General features: G+C 45.3%; 1 pseudogene; it reads right to left on the bottom strand.

The window, feature by feature from the left end:
- Positions 1–3,695: 3,695 nt before the first annotated feature.
- The window catches only part of LOC106697152, a 60,796-nt pseudogene continuing 55,511 nt past the window's right edge, over positions 3,696–8,980 (bottom strand).

The following is an 8,980-nucleotide window of genomic DNA, read 5'->3' as shown; positions in this document are numbered from 1 at the left end:
CATCAGGAGATGAGTGGATTATAAAACTGTGGCACATCTACACAATGGAATACTACCCTGCTGTAAAAAGGAAGAAACTCCTACCATTTGCAACAGCATGGATGGATCTGGAGAGCATTATGCTAAGCAAAATAAGCCAGTCAGAGAAGGATAAATATCAGATGATTTCACTCATTTGTGGAATATAATTAACAACAGAAACTTATAAACAAAAACAGATCCAGACCAGAGAAGCATGGATCAGACCACCTAACCTCAGAGGGAAGGTAGGGGAAGGTGGGGGTAAGGGGGAGAGATCAACCAAAGGATTTGTATGCATGCATATAAGCCTAACCAATGGACACAGGGGGGTGAGGGCATGAGCGGAGGGTTGGGGGACAAGGGGGGGATAAGGACACCTATGTAATACCTTAGTCAATAAAAAAAGAAAAAGAGCAGGGAGAACGTAATTAATTTCAACTAAAGTGTCTCAGAAAACTTTATATTTCTGGTCTTCTGATACACTCACTCTCTACTTTTTGAAATTAGTACCAGTGATGAATTGATTGTCTTATCATTTCTCTTTTTTTTTCATTGTAAAAGGTTAAGAGGAAAGGAAATGTTCAGAATTTTTATGTATATCTGTTTGCCATGAGGTCTTCTCCTTGTCAATGCTCATCTCTCTACACATTATTCTACTAATTCTGGAATGACTTGGAATTAGTTTTTGCCAAATGATGGAAGATTGAAATAAATCCCAAATTTAACTTCCCTTCACTACTTATTCTTCTCTTTCCTGAAACTTCCCTAATCCTTCTCTCAATGAAATAACAATGGCAACAATTTTCTTGAGATTTTTTTTCTTGAATCCAAAGCAAAACATTTCAAAATGTTCTTTAAAAATAATGTTATTGTTATGACCTTTTATTCTAGAGTAATATTATTAATACTTGCAAATTCAACCAATGTCTTTTATCCTAATGAGACATTGACTATAAAGCTCTATTTTCACCAGATGGGGATGTTTCATCAGGAAATTTCACTTTTATTGAGCAAAAAAGGATTCTCCTACAACTATGGAATTACAGATTGCAAAAACCACCTGTGTTTTCAAGATTTGAACATGAAATAAGAGACTCTTAAAAATATTTTGAAGATATTTCAGTGTGGTGCTAGTTCTATATAATAAAAGCATAATATGCAAATCGACCGAATGGCAGAATGACCAGTTTGCAGGGGCAGGGCCAGCGGGCAGAGGGAGGGAACTGTGATAGGGAGGCAGCAACCAGCGGCAGCAGAGGGGTGATGGGGGGGGGCTGGCACCGTCTCCTAATTGGCCCAGCAGTGGCAGTGTAGCAGCAGGGTAAAGGGGGCGGCCATGTCCCTTGATCACCCATGTGGTCCCCTCCCGCAGAGGGAGGCCAGACTGCGGCTTAGGCCCGCTCCTTGGAGAGCGGGCCTAACCTGTCAGTAGGACATCCCCTGAGGACCCCCAGACTGTGAGAGGGCATAGGCCAGGCTGAGGGACCCTCCCCCATAGTGCCTCTAGTTTATATGATTTACATTAGTTAGATATTTGCAAGTTGGGCTATATTTGTTTACTAGGGGCCTGGTGCACAGATTCGTGCACCTATGGGGGTCCCTTAGCCTGGCCTGTGCCCTCTCACAATCCAGGACCCCTCGAGGCATGGTGAATTGCTGGTTTCAGCCTGATCCCCACAGGCCAGGCTGAGGGACCCCACCAGTGCACAAATCCATGCACCAGGCCTCTAGTATGCATATAAAATCTTTGGTTAATCTCTTCCAACCTCTCCCATCCTGCTTTCCCTCTGAGATTCATCAGTTTGTTCTGTGTTTCCATGCCTGTGTGTTGAGCGTCTTCCCCCTGGTGGTCAGTGTGCATCATAGTTACCAGTTGAACAGTTGAATTGTCACTTAGGCTTTTATATATATAGACTAGAGGCCCGGTGCATGAAAGTTAATGCATTGGAGGGGAGGGTCCCTCATCCAGGCCTGCTCACAGTCTGGGAGCCCTCAGGGGTAGGAGGCGACCCGACCATCAGGGGAAGGTGATGCCCCCATCACACCTCTGCTGCTGCCACTGCCGGCAGTGCCAGCCACAGCCGGCCCTGGTTACCTGAGCCTTGGGTGGCCCTGGGCGGCTGGGCAGCTGCCATCCAAGGCTTGCCTGTGCCTTGGGTATTGAATGGGCAGCCGACATCTGAGGCTTGCCTGCGCCTTGGGCATTGGCTGGGCAACCAACATCTGAGGCTTGCCTGCGCCTCGGGCTGGCCCTGGGTGGCTGAGGGCGGGTCCAGCCACACTGTGTGCCTGCCGCCCCTCCAGCAGGGCTGAAAGGACTGGGGGACTCCGACGGGGCTGAGGGAGCCGCCATCATTGTGATGGTGTGACAGTCAATTTGCATGTTCTGTCATTATTAGATAGGACTAGGGGCCCAGTGCACAAATTCATGCACCTTGAAAAGAACTGAGGGCTGCGAGGCTGCGATGGGCACAGGGGCGGGTCTCGGCCCATCCTCTGTGCCTCTGGCTGACCCCTCCCACCACAGCCCCTGGTCCTCTGTCTGCCAGCAGCCCCACTCCCACTGTCACCACTCCCACACACTGACGGTGTCAGTCCTGCTCGCACCTGCTGACAGCACTGACTGATTGGGCAGTGGGTGCGAGAGGTCGCTACCAGCCCAGATCACCCCTCAGGAGCAGGGGGAGGTGGAAAAGCCCTGAGGGGCAATCAGGGCAGGCAGCCACTGCTCCCACCTGCTGATGGCACCAAGTGATCAGGGCCAGCACCAGGCACCAGCAGTGGGTGCAAGTGGCAGCTCCGGCGCTGGCAGCGGGTGTGAGTGGGGCTGGTGCCAGCAGCAGGTGTGAGCACTGGGTGGGACCGTGGCATATAGGAGCAAAGAATTTTCAGTAACCACCAGAGTCTCGCCCCGATGACAGTGACCTGTGCCCTGCCTTGGTCTGGCGCCCCAGCTCACATGCTCCTCTATCATGCAGCAGCTGACACCTTCCATGTTCTGGGCTCTGCTGCCTGCTGCTGATGCCTGCTGTGTTCTATATGCGCCCCCTGGTGGTCAGTGCACATCATAAAGACCGTTTGGTTGTTCAGTTGTTCTGCCATTTGGTCTATTTGCATATTAAGGTTTTATACATAGAGAGAGAGATATTTGCATCTTGCTTGCAAAAATAATTTTATCAACTGCCCTTTCTCTATCCAAGTAAAGCATTGGTAAGTTTGTAAACATATATATAATAGTATTTTAAGATGGAAGGTAAGATGTAGTAAGTCTCTTGAGCTGGAACTGTACGTCAGTTCTCTTGCCATTTCACAGTTTGTTTTAATTTCATTTTATAAAGTTCCTTGTTCTTAGACAGATGCTGTATTCTCCACATGGATAGCTATTCATAGATTAGTAACTATTAATTAGTAACTATTAATATACTTTTGTTTATATTACACTTTAACTGCTATTACTTTATCACATTTGTAGAGAAAAATAAGTGTGTTAACAAAATGTTTTATTTATTTGATCATCAACATTTCAAATATGTATTTAAAAATATTTTTTTAGGACACAAAGTTTTTTTTATATTTGGGGGGAAGGGATGCCACACTTCTACTCAAGAGAAACATTTTTATCAGCACAGAAGTGGTGTTTTTTGTTTGTTTGTTTGCTTGTTTGTTTTCACTTATCATGCCATGAATTCATAGGGAATGGGTTGCAGTAGCTCAGGCTCTTTTCCATTGGTTCTCACAAAATGTGCGTCTCTGGGTGGAGCAAGCTGACACTTCAGTTGAACCCTAGTACCTTTCTTTTTGGCTTCCTTCTTTTTCTGATAATTTTCCTTCACATATTTCAGGAAGCTATCTCGGCTCTAAGAGTGCTTAATATGCTCAATATGCACAGTAATTCTCTTGGCAAGAATCTTGCCCTTAACTTGCTTGTTCACAATAATGCCCACTGCATGCTGGGTGACATTGTAGACTTTTCTAGTTTTGCCCTGGTAACATTTGTGGGTCATTCCTTTTTGAACAGTGCCCATTCCCTTGATGTCCACAATATCATCTTTCTTGTAGATTCGCATATATGTGGCCAAAGGAACAAGTCCATGTTTTCTGAAAGGCCTAGAGGACACATACTGGATGCCTCTCCTCTTTCCCTTTTGGGGAATTACTGGAAGATGGCAGTTCTGGCTGAAAGGCTCAAATATGTATTGATTAAGTTATATATCATGCTTTACTGTGTGTGTCTCTGATGTGAATTGAGAAATTCTTTGAAGTAATTAGCTTAAAAATACCTATGAATGAGAACACACAAATATACATATAAAAGGACAACTTGTCACTTAATTTTCTCCCTATTTTGTTTCAAACAAGGAAAAAATATTATAGGTTACAAAGCTTACTCAAAATTATTTATGAAGCATAAATGAACTATAAATATTATCTACACTAATAAAAGAAAAACATGGTAATTGGCGTACGACCGCTACCCTTCCCATTGGCTAATCAGCATATCCTATGCAAATTAACTGTCAGCCAAGATGGCAGCCGGCAGCCAGGCAGCTGGAAGCGGAACAGGAGGCTTGCTTGCTCCAGTGACGGAGGAAGCCAAGGTTCCCAGGCCTGCTGCTGCCTGGCTCTGAGCTCCTGAAGCAACAGCTCCAAAAGATACAATGTTTCAATAATAGAAGCTAAAAATGGCGGTTAATTTGCATATACCAGCTGCGAGGGAAGACTGAGGACAACATGGAGGCCAAGAGGTACAGAAAGGAGCTAAGTAGAGGCCTCGAGGACAGAAACGGAGCCAAGGCTACGGAGGTGGGAGGTGGGAGGGCAAGCCCAGCCACAGCGGCTGCAAGGAGGGACAGCGGCTCGGAGGGGAATGGGCAGCGCTTGGGAGCAGGAGGGGAAACCGGCCACAGCGCCCGGGAGCGGGAGGGGAAACCCGCCACAGCGCCCGGGAGCTGAGGGGAAACCCGCCAGAGCACCCGGGAGCGGGAGGGGAAACCCGCCACAGCGCCCGGGAGCTGAGGGGAAACCCGCCAGAGCACCCGGGAGCGGGAGGGGAAACCGGCCACAGCGCCTGGGAGCGGGAGGGGAAACCCGCCACAGCGCCCGGGAGCGGGAGGGGAAACCCGCCTGAGCACCCGGGAGCGGGAGGGGAAACCGGCCACAGCGCCCGGGAGCGGGAATGGAAACCCAGCAGGAGTGGCTGGGAGCAGGAGGGGAAACTGGCCACAGCCCTGTCACAGGGACAGGCGTCCTCTGGAGCCAGGCCGCCCTGAGCCTGTAGGCCTGTCCATAGGCCCAGAGCGGCCGAAGTCCGGAATGTCCGGCCTACGCTTGCAGGTGCCAGGCGGCCGGGCTTGGGGTGGGAACATCCCCAGGACCCAGGCACTCCAAGCTGGCGCACACCCAAGCGGCCAGGAACTGGGCGGGAACGTCCCCTGCAGCAAGTGAGCAGACAGCAGGGCCCTGCTTGCCACTGGCTGTGGCAGCGAGGGGCAAGCAGTCCCTTGCAGGGCCCCCACAGAGAGCAGACACCAGGGCCCTGCTTGCCCCTGCGGTGGTGAGCCAGAGAGAAGACAGCAGGGCGCTGCTTGCCCCTGACCCCAGCGGGGAAGGACAGGCAGTCCCCTACAGAGAGCAGACACCAGGCCTACGGTGGCCTCAAGCAGGCAGGTCCGCAGAGAGCAGAGGACCATGGGGAGCAGGTCTAAGCCGTCAGTAGGACATCCCCTGAGGGCTCCCAGATTGGAGAGGGTGCAGATCGGGCTGAGGGACCCCTCCTTCCCCGTGCACGAATTTCGTGCACCGGGCCCCTAGTCCTATATAATAAAAGGCTAATATGCAAATCAACCAAATGGCAGAACGACCAGCTGCTATGATGTGCACTGACCACCAGGGGGTAGACGCTTAATGCAGGAGCTGCCCCCTGGTGGTCAGTGCACTCCCACAGGGGGAGTGCTGCTCAGCCAGAAGCCCTGAGCCAGGCTCACGGCTGGCAAGCGCAGCTGCAGCAGGCCAGGGGGAGCGAGCCTAAGCCGTCAGCTGGACATCCCCCAATGGTTGCTGGACTGGGAGACGGTGCAGGCTGGGCTTAGGGAACCCCCTGGGTGCACGAATTTCGTGCACTGGGCCTCTAGTAAATTTATAATTGTGTATTACAAATAAGGGTACAAAAGAAATTCTTCAAATCTGACTATAATGCCTTACTTTTTAGGTTACTTTGTCACAGCTCTACACCTAGCATAAATGGGAAATAAAAATAATGGCAATAAGGTAACACTTAAAAGGAGGAGAAATTGGAGGAGGAGGAGGAAAAGGAGAAAAAATGCATCCTAAATATTTAGTAGTATAATAAACACTCCAACACCACCTCCCATATGTGGGGGGCAGTTACTTCTAGGAATTTCAAAGAAGCTGCTCCACCAGGTTCCATAAACCTGTCCACTATGATTATAACACACTTTCCATTCTGATCTTTTTTCTTGTGTGGCTCTCATTTAACCAATTCTATGGCCTGAAAAACTGTCCGTTCTTCAACAGAAAACTAGGGATGAATGACCATTCAGAGGAAAACACATTTTTCTTTACTTTTAACATGATTTAAAATATTAAGTTAAATATTATTTGACAAATTAAGCATTGAGGGATTTCACATTAAAAACATGTATTTTTAGCATAATGGGCTGAGCTGAGCAAGAACAGCACCTACTTCCCATGGATGGCATAAGGGTTCAATTAGATAATTATTAACAATAACAATAACTAACATTTATTGTTTACTGTGTACCTAACACTGGGCATAGATTATTGAGTCAGTCTACATCAAGTGTTTAGCACAGTGCCTAACTCTTAATAAGCATTGAAGAAATAGTAGACATTATTATCATAGCTAATTTTCCCAACCTTCATGCAAGACATATTATCTCCATTTCCCAGATGAGAAACTTGAGGCTCAGGACAAGTAGCTAGCTCAACAATACTAGACATTTTTACTTAATAACTATCTTACTATGTAAGTATTATTATCATTTTGTGAATGAAAATTCTGTCGTTCAAAAAAGATAACTTGAGTGAATGACTTTGGCTTCAAAGTTCTTGCTGACCCACATCCTAGTAAATTCTATCTTCTCTGTGTGCAGTCAACTACTATTCTCTCTGATCCATGAGATAGAAAAGCTCCTAGAGATGAGTACAAGGAAGTATGTATGTTTTGAGGTGGGAAGGTGGCAGGGAAGGGTTGGAGGAAAACTTACTGTTGACACTTGTAGCAGCCAATTTATAGCAACATTTACAAGGCCTTATTATATTCCAGTTCCTCTGCTAAGTACTTTACATAAATTATCAATTTAATTTCAGAATAACCCTAAGGAGTACTATTGCTATTGTACTCATTGATGGATAGAGGCCACTGATTCTCTTATGACTTAAACAGTCATGTCACATAACTAGTAAGGAAGAGAGTCAGGACCAAATAAGGATTGTAGACCATAAAAAGGATTCTTCTACAAATACAGAAGTATGCATTCTGATATTTAGCATTTATTGAGTAAATCATTGGTGCATATTCCTCAACCCTAGAGTTTGAGGTTCTTTTTTTAATAGTTTATAACTTAGAGTGGTTGGAATTCCAGAAATCTATATTATGATTTTGTTTTTAAAATGTATTAAAAAGAAAAATAAATAAAAATGTATTCCATGAAGTATCTTGAGCGATTAACCTGGCAAGGTAGAAGAGTGAATTGGAATGAAGAGTGATTGTGAGAGGTGAATGCTAGACAAAAAACTAATGCAATAGTTCAGGCACATCCTGATTAGGGTCTTGGTAGGGATGTGGAAACACTGATTCTCCTTAAACCTGAAGGATATATATAGGTAATATCAACATAACCTGTTGATTGAATTTATAGGTAAAAACAGTCTACAATCACATATGGACAAAGGTACATCACATTAAACATAATACAAAACTGCTTCCAAATGAGAAAATAATTTTTAATAAATTCACTACTAATGTTTTATTTTTATTTATTGATTGATTTTTAGAGGAAAGGAGGGAGGAAGAGAGAGAGGGAGAGCGACAGAGAGAGATATTGATTTGCTGTTCCAATTATTTAGGCATTTATTTGTTGATTCTTTTATGTCCCCTCACCAGTGATTGAACCCACAACTTGCTCTAACAAACAGTTATCTGGTCAGGACCATAAACATTTTCTGATGTAAATGGATAATTGCTTCAAATTTCTTTATTTAACTTTTAACTTAGCATTTATTTATTTAGCAGTTTCTCAAGGAGTGTGGTTTTTAATCATACCATATACTACATGTGAAATAACTCCAACCAATAAAAGAGATAAAAAAAGAATAAGATTGCCATAGCCAGTTTGGCTCAGTGGATAGAGTGCTGGCCTGTGGACTAGAGGGTCCCAGGTTCGATTCTGGTAAAGAGCACATATCTCAGTTGCAGGCTTAATTCCTGGCTCTGGTCAGGGCGCATGTGAGAGGCAACCAGTCAATGTGTCTCTCTCACATCGATGTTTCTCTCTCTCTGTCTCTCCCTTTCCCTTCCATTTTTTCCAAAAATCAATGGAAAACAACAACAACAAAAGAATAAGATTGTGCCCTAACCGGTTTGGCTCAATGGATAGAGTGTCAGCCTGCGGACTCAGGGTTCCCAGGTTTGATTCTGGTCAAGGGCATGTACCTTGGTTGCGGGCACATACCCAGTAAGGAGTGTGCAGGAGGCAGCTGATCAATGTTTCTCTCTCATTGATGTTTCTAACTCTCTATCCCTCTCCCTTCCTCTCTGTAAAAAATCAATAAAATATATTTTAAAAAATATTTAAAAAAGAATAAGATTGCAGTTTTTAAAAATCTTTGCCATATTCCCACATTTTCCCATTTCAGAATAGATACATTCTTACATTGTGTCTATGCTTTCAGAAATTATATGTAATCATATTTCTAT

Source organism: Myotis lucifugus, unplaced genomic scaffold (assembly GCF_000147115.1).
Source record: "Myotis lucifugus unplaced genomic scaffold, Myoluc2.0 scaffold_50, whole genome shotgun sequence".
NCBI classification, from domain to species: domain Eukaryota; kingdom Metazoa; phylum Chordata; class Mammalia; order Chiroptera; family Vespertilionidae; genus Myotis; species Myotis lucifugus.
The sequence above is the reverse complement of the archived record's forward strand: the minus strand, read 5'-3'. Positions and strand labels throughout refer to the sequence as shown.